This window comes from Schistocerca americana, chromosome 5 (assembly GCF_021461395.2).
Source record: "Schistocerca americana isolate TAMUIC-IGC-003095 chromosome 5, iqSchAmer2.1, whole genome shotgun sequence".
Taxonomy (NCBI): Eukaryota; Metazoa; Arthropoda; class Insecta; order Orthoptera; family Acrididae; genus Schistocerca; species Schistocerca americana.
In genome coordinates, this window is record NC_060123.1 from 227957502 (window position 1) to 227971278 (window position 13777).

Genomic DNA, 13777 nt, shown 5'->3' on the forward strand with positions numbered 1-13777 from the left:
CAACATTTTATCGCGTATTTCGACGGAATGGCATCATGACGTCCTAAATTATAAAAACGTTAAAACTCCCTCTACACCGCTATCAAACTATCATTGTTTTTATAAAACATTTTTATGGCTAACGCACGCTATTGTCCGTTCTACTGATCCATGATTACTGAAACGGCGGACTGTTTACTCGCTAACTGACACTAAACCGCAGTGCTGCTACCTCCCAATGCCTACCATTACTCATTTCAAACACTCTCGTGTCACCCTGTACTACAAATTATGCATTTGGCGCCAAATTTTGTACGGGACTCCCTACTATCTGTCATACCTCAAGACCAACTCAGTCTATTCTCATCTGTTTCCCATACTCCCGGAATGACCATCCGTCACTTGTGATGTGGATAACTTATCTTTCCTACTGGTTCGTTTAGCTACAGCAGAACACACAGTTCTGTTGTTGTTGTTGTGGTCTTCAGTCCTGAGACTGGTTTGATGCAGCTCTCCATGCTACTCTATCCTGTGCAAGCTTCTTCATCTCCCAGTACCTACTGCAGCCTACATCCTTCTGAATCTGCTTAGTGTATTCATCTCTTGGTCTCTACGATTTTTACCCTCCACGCTGCCCTCCAATACTAAACTGGTGATCCCTTGATGCCTCAAAACATGTCCTACCAACCGATCCCTTCTTCTAGTCAAGTTGTGCCACAACCTTCTCTTCTCCCCAATCCTAATCAATACTTCCTCATTAGTTACGTGATCTACCCATCTAATCTTCAGCATTCTTCTGTAGCACCACATTTCGAAAGCTTCTATTCTCTTCTTGTCCAAACTATTTATCGTCCATGTTTCACTTCCTTACATGGCTACACTCCATACAAATACTTTAAGAAACGACTTCCTGACACTTAAACCTATACTCGATGTTAACAAATTTCTCTTCTTCAGAAATTCTTTCCATGCCATTGCCAGTCTACATTTTATATCCTCTCTACTTCGATCATCATCAGTTATTTTGCTCCCCAAATAACAAAACTCCTTTACTACTTTAAGTGTCTCATTTCCTAATCTAATTCCCTCAGCATCACCCAACTTAATTCGACTACATTCCATTATCCTTGTTTTGCTTTTGTTGATGTTCATCTGAAATCCTCCTTTCAAGACACTGTCCATTCCGTTCAACTGCTCTTCCAAGTCCTTTGCTGTCTCCGACAGAATTACATTGTCATCGGCGAACCTCAAAGTTTTTATTTCTTCTCCATGGATTTTAATACCTACTCCGAATTTTTCTTTTGTTTCCTTCACTGCTTGCTCAATATAGAGATTGAATAACATCGGGGAGAGGCTACAACTCTGTCTCACTCCCTTCCCAACCACTGCTTCCCTTTCATACCGCTCGACTATTATAACTGCCGTCTGGTTTCTCTACAAATTGTACATAGCTTTTCGCTCCCTGTATTTTACCTCTGCCACCTTCAGAATTTGAAAGAGAGTATTCGAGTCGACATTGTCAAAAGCTTTCTCTGAGTGTACAAATGATAGAAAAGTAGGTTTGCCTTTCCTTAATCTAGCTTCTAAGATAAGTCGTAGGGTTGCCTCACGTGTTCCGATATTTCTACGGAATCCAAACTGATCTTCCCCGAGGTCGGCTTCTACTAGTTTTTCCATTCGTCTGTAAAGAATTCGCGTTCTATACGACATGAAAAATAATGACCCACAGTGCGGCATAAACGAAAACTATGTCGATGCTTTCTTTTCCACCAACCTCTTTGAATAACGCTGTACTTCGTTGTTTAGTTCCACCGTGGTTTCGACGGAGACTTACTATACACATTTCGCTATTAACGCTCAGATTCGTTGGAAGTATCCAAGAGAAATGTAACTCCTTCACGAAAGAATTGGCTTATCAAACAACCGACCGATTTTTGAGGATCACTGTCCGTAGCTCGTGGTCGTGCGGTAGCGTTCTCGCTTCCCACGCCCGAGTTCCCGGGTTCGATTCCCGGCGGGGTCAGGGATTTTCTCTGCCTCGTGATGACTGGGTGTTGTGTGATGTCCTTAGGTTAGTTAGGCGTAAGTAGTTTTAAGTTCTAGGGGACTTATGACCATAGATGTTAAGTCCCATAGTGCTCAGAGCCATTTTGAGGATCACTCGTCAGACGGGGACTCTTAGATTCGAAGAAGAACAATGCATTTCGTATTGGTTTATGAAGTGGGAAGGCATCAGCTGAGATGGTTATTAACCTCTAGTGACAGTCGCACGAATAGAGGCGCTTTTTCTGTTAAAATTCTGAGTGAAGCACCAAAACCACCGTGTAATAACACGGCGTGGAAAACTGTTAAAATTTGGAACAGCTTCCGGGCATCTCGGAATGGATAAATACAGCTCATGTATTGTTTTCAGGGGTATTTATACAGTTCTTTTCGCAAATTGTGGCGAGTTCAGTAACGATAATAGAGGTGGATAGCGACCGTGCGTCCTTCTCCCCGAAGTAGACCACAAAGCCTCAATATATTGAGAGCTGGGAACTGTAATGGCCAAGGGCGACAGGACAATTCATTCACGTGCTCACAAAATCTGTCCCGGACGATGCGAGCTGAGTGAACAGTGTTCCTTTCATTTTGGAACACAGCATCACCGTTGGGGAACATCATACCATGGGGTGGACATGATGAGCCAAAACTGTCACATGACCTTTGGCAGTAATGCGACACTGCACAGCAACCAAGCAGCACATGGAATACTACGACATAGCTGCCCAAACTGTCACCGAACGCCCGACATGTCTCAGTCTTGGGACGTAAACATGGCCAGAAGTTGGAAACACTGTGGAACATCTACATCTACATCTATATTTATACTCCGCAAGCCACCCAACGGTGTGTGGCGAAGGGCACTTTATGTGCAACTGTCATTACCTCCCTTTTCTGTTTCAGTCGCGTATGGTTCGCGGGAAGAACGACTGCCGGAAAGCCTCCGTGAGCGCTCGAATCCCTCTAATTTTACAGTCGTGATCTCCTCGGGAGGTATAAGCAGGGGGAAGCAATATATTCGATACCTCATCCAGAAACACAGCCTGTCGAAACCTGGACAGCAAGCTACACCGCGATGCAGAGCGCCTCTCTTGCAGAGTCTGCCACTTGAGTTTGCTAAACATCTTTGTAACGCTATCACGCTTACCAGATAACCCTGTGACGAAACGCGCCACTTTTCTTTGGATCTTCTCCGTCTCCTCTGTCAACCCGACCTGTTACGGATCCCACACTGATGAGCAATACTCAAGTATAGGTCGCACGAGTGTTTTGTAAGCCACCTCCTTTGTTGATGGACTTCATTTTCTAAGGACTCTCCCAATGAATCTCAACCTGGTACCCGCCTTACCAACAATTAATTTTATGTGATCATTCCAATTCAAATCGTTCCGCACGCATACTCTCAGATATTTTACAGACGTAACTGCTACCAGTGTTTGTTCCGCTATCATATAATCATACAATAAAGGATCCTTCTTTCTATGTATTCGCAATACATTACATTTATCTATGTTAAGGGTCATTTGCCACTCCCTGCACCAAGTGCCTATCCGCTGCAGATCTTCCTGCATTTCGCTACATTTTTCTAATGCTGCAACTTCTCTATATACTACAGCATCATGCGCGAAAAGCCGCATTGAACTTCCGACACTATTTACTAGGTCATTTATATATATTGTGAAAAGCTATGGTCCCATAACACTCCGCTGTGGCACGCAGAGGTTACCTTAACGTCTGTAGACGTCTCTCCATTGATAACAACATGCTGTGTTCTGTTTGCTAAAAACTCTTCAATCCAACCACACATCTGGTCTGATATTCTGTAGGCTCTTACTTTGTTTATCAGGCGACAGTGCGGAACTGTATCGAACGCCTTCCGGAAGTCAAGGAAAATAGCATCTACCTGGAAGCCTGTATTAATATTTTCTGGGTCTCATGAACAAATAAAGCGAGTTGGGTGTCACACGATCGCTGTTTCCGGAATCCATGTTGATTCCTACAGAGTAGATTCTGGATTTCCAAAAACGACATGATACGCGAGCAAAAAACATGTTCTCAAATTCTACAACAGATCGACGTCAGAGATATAGGTCTAATCCGACCAAGTGACATTCTTCCATTTGCCTATAGTCTGGGTACCATGGCTTCAGCACCACGTTTTCCTGTTACGGGTATTTGCGTCACTAATGAGTGGTTTTGGAATTCCAACTCCCCTGCTATCCCTTGCTTCTGGAGCTCCCTTCGTGTTGTTTTTGTGCTGACAGGGTTCGCAGGTGCGACATGTAGTTCTGTAGTGACTTTTGCAGCATCGTCTTCTTATTTTTCGTCACAATGCTCTTCAATGATCGTCCGTCACGATAAGTCAACACACACTTTGGCCCGCGTTGTGTCTTAGCGGATGGCGTTTTTCCTCTTTCCCCATATGTTGTATAAATCTTCGATAATGTCCGTCATGTAGCAGTAGTATGTTACTCTGCATTACGGCAGGTCTTGTCATGGGTTAAGCCTCTTCCACTTTTGTCTGTCCATAGCCAGTCTTTTCATTTCTGAATATTTGTCTCCTTTGATATTGTCCAGAATTTGATATCTTCTTTTTCCTCTTCCCCTTTTTCCCTCCACCATTCCTTCTATTCTTTCCTTCAATAAACAGTCCCTCCTGAAATAATGGCCAACCCAGTTCCGTTTTCTCTTTCTGATGACTTTCAGCATGTTTCTTTCTTCTCCAACTCTTCTTAATACTTTTTCATTCCTTACTCGGTCTTCACATTTCACTTTTTCCATTCTTCTCCATATCCACACCTCTAGTGCCTCCAATCTTCTTTCATCTTCCTTCCTCAATGTCCAGGTCTCCGCACCATATATGGCTCTGAGCACTATGGGACTTAACTGCTGAGTCTCCCACGCCCGGGTTCCCGGGTTCGATTCACGGCGGGGTCAGGGATTTTCTCTGCCTCGTGATGACTGGGTGTTGTGTGATGTCCTTAGGTTAGTTAGGTTTAAGTAGTTCTAAGTTCTAGGGGACTGATGACCATAGATGTTAAGTCCCATAGTGCTCAGAGCCATTTTTAGCTGCTGAGGTCATCAGTCCCCTAGAACTTAGAACTAAGTAAACCTAACTAACCTAAGGACATCACACACATCCATACCCGAGGCAGCATTCGAACCTGCGACCGTAGCAGTCGCGCGGTTCCGGACTGAGCGCCTGATATATTAATTTCATATTCACGTCCGAAAGAACAGATGCCATCTTCATATCGTTTAAGGCTAACCGGCAGATGACCTCCTTCAGTGCGGATGCACACGATTTGCCTAAACTCTTACGGGACTCGGTGGATTGTCTGCCGAGAGTAATGGGTATAATGGCAGGGGCACTACGAATGTAGTGTGTGGACTATACATTGAGAATGTGGGTCTCACTGAGAACGTGCCGGCGATAAATCGCTGCAGTCGCACTATCGTCTGTGTCCTCGGTGGCTCAGGTGGATAGAGCGTCTGCCATGTACGCAGGAGATTCCGGGTTCGAGTCCCAGTCGGGGCACACATTTTCAACTGCCCCCATTGATGTATATCAACGTCCGTCAGCAGCTAATGGTATTGATTGAATTGTAACTTCATTCCCTCAGTTTGTCCCATCTGACACATTAAAAATTCTTCTCAAGATCAATGAACACAACATGCACCTTCCTTTTCTTCTCCATGTACCTCTGCCCTATCACTCTCAGCAGTCCAATGGCATCTCTAGTTCCCACTCCTCGCCTGAAACCAAATTGTTCATCCCCTATTACGCAATTCAGCTTTCCATATGTCCGTCATGAGAAACGAAATATTTCGGTTTCCTTGTTACGGAAGCAGCGACAATACGAGCATCAACAATGTACTCACAACTTCTGGGAACATTGTTCTGACCACGCATGAAACTTCCGATGTGTTCAGAGCATTGCATAGGTTCCGTTCGCGGTCAAATACAATACCACAACCCACAGGATTGGCTAGCATCTGCATTTACGTTCAATCATGCATTTCTCGCGGTGTTTTCATATTTTTGTCGTGTCTCTGTATGTCCTGCGAATGCCCGAGACAGTAAAAAGAAAAAAAAGGTCTTTACACGGTACTCGCCGACATTGTATCTTCGCATACAGCAATCAGGAATGCAATAGCAAAAGCCGAAAATAATACTGGTGCCAGAAATACCCTCTGCGACGCACTGTATGTTGATGCGTTGAGTACAGATATACACGTGGGGGATTCTGGACTAAAAGATCACTCACGATATTACATGATGAAAGTAAGTACCTGGAGGGCACTACCTACTCAGTATGATTCTCGGACCGACACCTCTTTGGAGTCGCACAGTAGGCGAAGCTGGCAGTCTCGCAGATGGCGCTGAGATCGCGCAGCGAGATCCCCCGCCTCTCAGGGGATTCCCCTGCAGGCAGCCAAATTAATGAGCCGCCCACCGCCCGCGAGTGCTGCCTCTGCAGAAAACTCGCTGCTTCTTTTCGGAACGCAGAATCGCAGTGCGGCTGTAACAGCGAACGAAAAACCTGATGTCCCCTGTGGTGCAATAATTCTGTTTGCATTCGACTTCCGAAGTCGCTGAATAATGATTCACGCTGTGATCTGCGTCAACGTTTGTCCCTAAATTTGCTAGTAAATTTTCTGTGAATTTACTGATTACATCCAGTAAAAATAAAAATTTGCATGTTATATAATTCCAAAAACAAATGTTCTATTTTCGTAATACGTAACCTTTCCCTCATAATTTTGTATGAGGCCATCAGACAGGGGTATTGGACAGTTCAGAGAGAGAGAACACGCTTCGTTGCTAAATGAATCTGACCATGTTACGTAATACGAAACTGCATCTCTGGACGTAACAAATATTATAGTTCCTCTGATTTACGTGGAAGAATGTTGTTTTATAAGGATAACATTACATACCATTTTACTACGTTTGTTTCTATCTTTTATTGATCTCTTTCATGCTGTGACAGCTTCTGTAACTGTCCAAGTAACAGTAACCGACTGCTGCTGACTAACAATGACGATACTCTTTTTTCCACTGATTTCGTTTGTGATTACACTCAGCGTCTGTGACTAAACCGGATAACTATTCATTGTTGCTCTACCAATCTACGGAAGACATCCTAACTTGTATTTCATCACATTAGCAAATTATCATATAATTTTGATGCGTCTCAGCTGCACGTAACCGTTCCATGGGAAACGCTAACGACTCCGTATTCGAATTATGACGCGTGAGCGCTAAGGCTTGGGCATTGTTGAACGTAAACAGTGTGACAATAACACTGCTGGGGAAAAAGATGTGCTCAGCTCCGAAAGTTCTATAGAACCAGCAGTGCATCATCCCACTATAGATAGTATTAGGGCAACGTAGGTAAACTTCCTCCTTCTGGCCTTAGACGGCTCATTAGAATCCGACAGACCGCCGCGTCATCCTCTACCTATGGCATCATCGGATGCGGGATGGAGGGGCACGTTGTCAGCATACCACTCTCCCGGCCATTGTCGGGTGTCTTGACCTTTGAACCGCTGGTCATCGATCGAGTAGCTGCTCATTTGGCCTCAGGAGGCTGAATGCAACCCGTAGAAGTGCTTTCACCAAGGAAAAATGCCTGGCACTATCGGGAAACGTCAGCTGCAGCTCACATAATTCGCTGTTATATTAAGGCATTCCTAATTTGTGTTACCACTCGCTGCTTGCAGGAGAAGGTAGCAAGGCCTCTCGGGTGTAAGTGATTCGTTTTATTCTCAGTTTTTACACTGATATACACTCCTGGAAATGGAAAAAAGAACACATTGACACCGGTGTGTCAGACCCACCATACTTGCTCCGGACACTGCGAGAGGGCTGTACAAGCAATGATCACACGCACGGCACAGCGGACACACCAGGAACCGCGGTGTTGGCCGTCGAATGGCGCTAGCTGCGCAGCATTTGTGCACCGCCGCCGTCAGTGTCAGCCAGTTTGCCGTGGCATACGGAGCTCCATCGCAGTCTTTAACACTGGTAGCATGCCGCGACAGCGTGGACGTGAACCGTATGTGCAGTTGACGGACTTTGAGCGAGGGCGTATAGTGGGCATGCGGGAGGCCGGGTGGACGTACCGCCGAATTGCTCAACACGTGGGGCGTGAGGTCTCCACAGCACATCGATGTTGTCGCCAGTGGTCGGCGGAAGGTGCACGTGCCCGTCGACCTGCGACCGGACCGCAGCGACGCACGGATGCACGCCAAGACCGTAGGATCCTACGCAGTGCCGTAGGGGACCGCACCGCCACTTCCCAGCAAATTAGGGACACTGTTGCTCCTGGGGTATCGGCGAGGACCATTCGCAACCGTCTCCATGAAGCTGGGCTACGATCCCGCACACCGTTAGGCCGTCTTCCGCTCACGCCCCAACATCGTGCAGCCCGCCTCCAGTGGTGTCGCGACAGGCGTGAATGGAGGGACGAATGGAGACGTGTCGTCTTCAGCGATGAGAGTCGCTTCTGCCTTGGTGCCAATGATGGTCGTATGCGTGTTTGGCGCCGTGCAGGTGAGCGCCACAATCAGGACTGCATACGACCGAGGCACACAGGGCCAACACCCGGCATCATGGTGTGGGGAGCGATCTCCTACACTGGCCGTACACCACTGGTGATCGTCGAGGGGACACTGAATAGTGCACGGTACATCCAAACCGTCATCGAACCCATCGTTCTACCATTCCTAGACCGGCAAGGGAACTTGCTGTTCCAACAGGACAATGCACGTCCGCATGTATCCCGTGCCACCCAACGTGCTCTAGAAGGTGTAAGTCAACTACCCTGGCCAGCAAGATCTCCGGATCTGTCCCCCATTGAGCATGTTTGGGACTGGACGAAGCGTCGTCTCACGCGGTCTGCACGTCCAGCACGAACGCTGGTCCAACTGAGGCGCCAGGTGGAAATGGCATGGCAAGCCGTTCCACAGGACTACATCCAGCATCTCTACGATCGTCTCCATGGGAGAATAGCAGCCTGCATTGCTGCGAAAGGTGGATATACACTGTACTAGTGCCGACATTGTGCATGCTCTGTTGCCTGTGTCTATGTGCCTGTGGTTCTGTCAGTGTGATCATGTGATGTATCTGACCCCAGGAATGTGTCAATAAAGTTTCCCCTTCCTGGGACAATGAATTCACGGTGTTCTTATTTCAATTTCCAGGAGTGTATGTGTACCTTTGTCTATATATATCGTTTTCCCATAATTTACTCTAAAATGCGTACGTGAGACGAGTGAATGTGAATCTGATAAGGGTGGCTGGTAGCTATGGTCTCGTAGAGCAGTTTTGCCAACTAGTAATAGCACAACCAGAATGGTTTAACTTTACCATGACGGCAGGTGCTTGGTAAGGTAGACACGGTTAGGTTGGCAAGGGATACCGTGGTCCTCTTCGCTGAGCACAGTCTCTACTTTTGAAAAGCGAGAGCGGTATGATACGTACGCTGTGGGACGTAATGCCACTAACACCAGCCTTTCGGACATTCTGTGGATTGAACTGTCTGGATGTACTTAGTGTGGGATATTTCTACTTAATAATCTTCTTTCAACATTTCAGATATTAGGGGAAAATCATGCTAGTTATTGTAGGGGCGATTTCGTGTATATATTTATTATTATTATGTTTTTTGTAGGAAGTACCTTGTGTGTAAGTTGGTTTGCTACCACGTGGAATAGAATACAAAGAAACATCTCTCCTGCGTAAAGTGAGTGAAGTGGAATTCATTTCATTGTATCAAGTAAATCTGCAATCTATAATTGTGCAAAATATGGGGTTGAATTTTTGTATTTTTGGTGACTTGAGGGAGCTGAATGTTGGTAACTTCGTTCTGACATGACTCCACATAATCGATGGTAGAAATCAAGTTCATCATATCACTCATCTTCAGTACAAACTTGCGCCTTCAGCACTTGGCTAACATAAGAATAGGTTGACTTTTCTCCCTGAATGGGAGGAAGAGGAGATTAGTGTTTAACGTCCCGTCGACAATGAGGTCATTAGAGACAGAGCACAAGCTCGGATTAGGGAAGGATTGGGGAGGAAATCGGCCGTGCCTATTCAAAGGAGCCATCCCGGCATTTGCCTGAAGCGATTTAGGGAAATCACGGAAAACCTAAATCAGGATGGCCGGACGCGGGTTTGAATTGTCGTCCTCCCGTATGCGAGTCCATTCTGCTAACCACTGCGCTGCCTCGCTTGGCTTCTCACTGAATGCATGAATTTTCTTTGTGTTTACAATGGGTATGTTCAGGCTCATGGTACTCGGAGTGCATGGAAATTCAATTCTTTGCTAATCACTGAATATATTTAATATTGCAGAATGGAACGAATACCTGCCTATGTTTTCCATGATACGTATTTTAATGCAGTTTTCCTGGTTCGGCACATGCCGAAGGTTGAGCCTTGACCTCTTTGCTGAGTATACAGATGGCCTGGCAGTAGTTATCGATAGTGGAGAATCACTTTTATTTTAAATTTTTTTTCTTGGTAAAAGTATGAGTGTGTGACTACGTTATTTTCTATCCTAAACACCATATGATTTTCTTAACATTTTCATGCCTTCCCCATCCTAATTGTCCTGTGTGATGATGTGTACTGCTTGTAAAAGGTTAGCTATCCAGTGCTGATGCATTGGTAAACTTTTTGTTTTTTAAAGTAGGATCATGCATGTACATTATGTTTCTGAATGTATTTGCTTTGTGTGTCTTCACTTAGATCAACCAGGCTTGACAAATTAATCATTTATTAGAATACTTAGAAAAACGAGTCTTATATGTTACGACCCCAGGTTATAAATCCATTTTTAAATAATATGATAGATTTGTACTCTGATTTTTCCGGTGCATGATTCAAATGAGGTAAGGTTTTCCGTTGCACTTTAAAAGAAATATTATGAGGTTCACATCAGTTTGAGTGATCTAGTAAATCAAATAAGAAATTAAAGACAAGTAAAGAATTAAAGTAACATTTTTTCTATATAGTGACTCAATCCAGTTCAGTCTAGGCAGATGCAGTTAACAGAGGACTACAAGCACGCTCTACGTAGCTGACCCTGCCACACTCTAGCCTTTGCTTTCCTCTCCCCGTCAGGAATAACATTTTTCTTTAGTAAAGACACGTTTTGCATGCGACCTAGTCTAAAATGGTAAACAGGCAATAATAAAAATATCATAGTAACATTTTAAGGTATCTCAGAGTCATTTATAATAGTGTATACAGCAGTACAAAAACTGTGGCTTCAAATAACATGAAAACCATCTATGTCACTGTTCTCAGTGATAAAATACATTAGTAAATACATTACATACTGAATAATAAAAGGTCCAACATCTTCGTCTACACATTAGAACTTTGTTCCGTCGTTCTGTTTACATGTAATTAATGCGTATACGAAGATTCTCAAAGTTGGACATTTTATAATTGAATATTTAATGTATTTTACTGCTGACAGGAGTGACGCTGGATGGCTTTATTGTTACTTGATGCCACTGTTCAAACTAAACAGGTATCTAGGAGCGAGTAATAGACATGATATACGACGTGTATAGGATAATTGTTTACAACGTACCACTGTGATATAGAGGTAGTCGAGACGAACAATTTGATATGGGACACTTGTGGTCTATCAAGTCGGCAAACTACCACAAACTGGCCTACAAAATCCACGTAAGCTGCAGCAAATGTGCGTCGCAAGAGATTTTCACTATTCTTTCGCTCTCTTCGCAACGAACTATTACTCCTAGGGAAAAAAAGAATGTGCCTTTTTTGTACGAAATTTAACCTAGTTTAATTTTGTACTGGAATACGTTTTTACTACAGTCTGCGGTTTTCGAGTTATTCAAGAAAAAAATACAAAAGTGCCCTTTCAACATAGCCCACCCCCACATTCACTCCCAGCTGGTCAGGACTTTCGATATGTTGTTCACGGCACTCTCTTCTATCACCATACAAAAATTTGCAACAGCACATATTATTTCCCATATTCGACCTTTTTCGGCCTTCATTGACTGGTGTTTCTTGGCCACTTGCTTCATCAGTAATTCCGTTAACATTATTAATTTAAGGGTAATGAAATAAAAACGACTTTTGTAAACGTTAACAAAAAATTAATTACGTTTATATTTTGATGTAAACTTAACCCTTATGAGCGGAATAGTTTCATTGTAAGAAGACCAGACAAACAAAACGATTTAATTGTAAATTTTGAGCTGTTAAAATTACAAAATTGTGAGGTAAAATTTACACAAATATCAGCTTTATAATTTGTAAGTGCCCGACTAGGCCCGTGGCGTGACAGCCCAATGTGTGAAGGCCAAAAAAAGATGCAATGAACAACATGTTAAAAATCCAGACTGGTAGGATGAGTGTGAGCGGTGGGTTACCTTGTAGATCACTTTTGTACGTTTTTCTTGAATACTTAGAAAACTGTGGCCTCTCGCGGAAACGTATTCTACAAGAAAATTAAACTGTATTGAATTTTTTACAAAATGGTCTCATTCAGTTTTACTCAAGAATCAATAGTTTGTGCTAAGAAAGTGGAGGAATAACAAAAACCTCACGCAACGCGCGTGCGCTTTAGTTTGGTTTTTGTAGGTGAACTTGTGGTAGTTTCCGGTCTTGATAGACCTCAAGTGTTCTGTATCAGCTTGTTTGCCTCGACTTTCTCTGCACCACAATGGAACGTTGTAAACAGTTATCGTTTACACCCTGTATATTACGTGTATATCTGTGATACTGAAATGTGGTCAAGATGCTTACGTACTACCATAAATTGCAAAACTTCACGTATCGTACCCTGACAATTACATTTTAAGAAAAATATGCCAAGTACTGGATAGGAGATGGTAACGAGACATGTTGATTGATTACGAAAGACGGTGGAGCCATCTAGAGAATTGCGTTCGGTTGACTTCATCGTGGTGTCACCTGTAGGAAGATACACAGTGGAGCAATGAAATAGAAATGTATTCGATATCATACAGAGTGGAACGTGCAAAAAAAAAAAAAAAAAATTAAGCTGTACTCTTACGTCTCACCCTAACCACCCCCACAGAAGAAGCAGCATATACCGAAAGAAAATAACAGAAAACAAGACAGACTCTCTAGAAAAAAACATCACACTGAAACCCGTATAAACTATCATCAAGTAGCAAGTCACTATACTGTCTTTGGAAAGGAGAAAAAAGAGTAACTGCAAATGCCTAAAATTTGCCACTCATTTCAGAAGAAGCTCAGATAAAAGTAAAACTAAGTTCGACTGATATTGAAAGTAAACCCAAAAAGGAACAAAAAGACAGATCGTAAAAAATAAAGATAACTGGTTTTGTATTCTGTCGCTGTTCGTTTTCGAATGCGCGCTACATTGAGACAAAAGCCCTTCGTAAACTAGATGAATTGTACCAGGTCGTACATAAACCGCCAGAGGCATTACCATAGTTCCATACGTAGCCAACTTTCTTTCGGCCTGGGCCAGTGCTAAAGTTTGGTCTAGTTTAGATGTTGCCGTGTAAGCTGTTGTAAATAACTTCAAGATTCAGTTGTGAATAATGAATTGTTTATCAACCGCCCTTGGCGGTTGTCGTACGACTTTTTGAAAAAGTGTATGACTGCCGTATTTCTTCAATAAATGCAATCCAAACCCACGGAGCTCAACTACGATTAGCAATGATAGATTAATCTAAAATTTCAGGTGCACTGATAAAAAATTAT

The 13777-nt window shown here is 43.6% G+C and overlaps 1 protein-coding gene across 1 annotated transcript in view; it reads left to right on the forward strand.

The window, feature by feature from the left end:
- Window positions 1–13777, forward strand: part of LOC124616279 — a 150339-nt gene that overhangs the window by 113353 nt on the left and 23209 nt on the right. The gene's annotated exons all lie outside the window — the stretch shown is intronic.